Consider the following 1,818-nt stretch of genomic DNA (forward strand, 5'->3'; position numbering starts at 1 on the left):
GCATACTAATGCAATAGCGCTCACTTTTAACCACATAGGCCAGTAAGAACAAGAGTTCAACAGGGGATGGACTAGCTGGAGGGCAAATATGGCAAATGCCACCAGACCTTGACTCATCTCACAACTGCAAAGAGAATATCAATATGCAGGATCAATCCTTGAATAAATAGCACCCCAGGAAAGAAGCTGCTCCCCCAACACACATCATATGTTCCTACTGGTATTTTGAATGTAAGAATAGCCCTGAGGAGTACATCACACGAGGGTTGGAGAGGGCCTTCTATGCCTCTGTGGCGTGGCCAGAAATTGCTTCATACATTATTGGCATTTGCTATATGACATCATTTCCATACCTGGGAACTTCTGGGCTCCGGCTATCCGGAGCCTTCCCTTGCAGGACGCGGCCAGGACTGCCCACTGACGCCAGCAGGTGGTCCCGCTGATTTAGGCAGACAGTCCCAGCCACGTCCCGCAAGGCAAAGCTCCGGGTAGCTGGAGCCCAGAAGTTCCCATGTATGGAAATGATGTCATATAGCAAATGTGGGCTGTCCCGCTGATGTCGGCGGGCGGTCGGTCCAACCATCCTGCTGACGTCGGCGGGCAACACCCCCATTTAAAGGGAAAATGGGCGTGTCAAGACCCCGCGACCTGGAGGATTCGGGTTTGACCCGGAGACGCAGTGCTCACCCAGTTCCCAGGTATGCAGATGACCCATGACTCGTGGGCTACTGTGCTTTAAATGCCAGGGAAAGCTTTTGGCCCTAGCTGGTCTCTGGAGAACAGGTAGATCTTCAGTGATTACTAGTGAATCTAAAGGAAAATATGGATCAACCGATCGCCGCTAACAGAAAAGACCTGTGTCCTGTCTGCTGTGCTTAACCTCAATGATGAAAAACAGTAACAAAGGCTACTGCAACAAATTTAGGAAACGTCAACAAAAAAACAACCATTTCTCATAAATCCTTAGGTAGAATACAACGGAGAAGTTTTTAAAGGGAAGTGTTCTATGTTAACGAGCGCTACTTCATGGAACTTTGAGATAAGAAAAACCCAAATTCTGTTTTTAAAAAGTTTGCATTAAGTTAAGGGGACCTGCTGAGCCCTTTCAACTCACGGAGGGAGAAGCGGAAGAAAAAATGGTAAACTGCACCCGCAGCGGTGCCTTGAGGGGAATTGTGATGGATCCCCACACTCCCGCTTGTACTAGATTGTAAGCTCCTTTGAGCGAGCAGGGCCCTCACCCGTTTCTGTAAGTCAAAGTATTATACTATACACTACTCGTTATGTCCGGTCTACACATTGTACAGCGATATGGAATATGATGGTGCTACATAAAACAATACCTTTTTATTGGGCCTGAGTCAATTGCCCCATTTGGCCCCTGGTGGAAAGGACAGGCCAGGTTAAACCTGTGGTAGTGGTAGCATGTTCCTGCTCACCCTCTATGGCAGGACACAGTTTAATTCCTTGTCCATGAACCCAAAAAAGCCCAGGGGCCGCAGGCGCTATTTGCCCAACCCCTGTAGAGCCAGGGACTGTTCACGGATTCACACTACTATGCGCCTGTGTCCCAAGCCCTGAGGTAACTTTTACTCACAAGTTGTAAAACCCGCCTCGTACACAAAGCCTTCGCACTGCAGCACAACCCAAGCTCTACTGTTCACACAAGAGAAACCCAGCCCTCCCACACAAGTCCTCGAACAGGTTGAGAAAGGAGGAAGTGAGTAGTAGGTTAACTGCAGCTACTACACCTCATCGTGCTGCTGTTGCTGCTGAGGCGCCAAGCTCTCTATGACTAACTGCAGTCACTTCACGAAA

The sequence above is a fragment of the Spea bombifrons genome, chromosome 9 (genome assembly GCF_027358695.1).
Source record: "Spea bombifrons isolate aSpeBom1 chromosome 9, aSpeBom1.2.pri, whole genome shotgun sequence".
NCBI lineage: Eukaryota > Metazoa > Chordata > Amphibia > Anura > Pelobatidae > Spea > Spea bombifrons.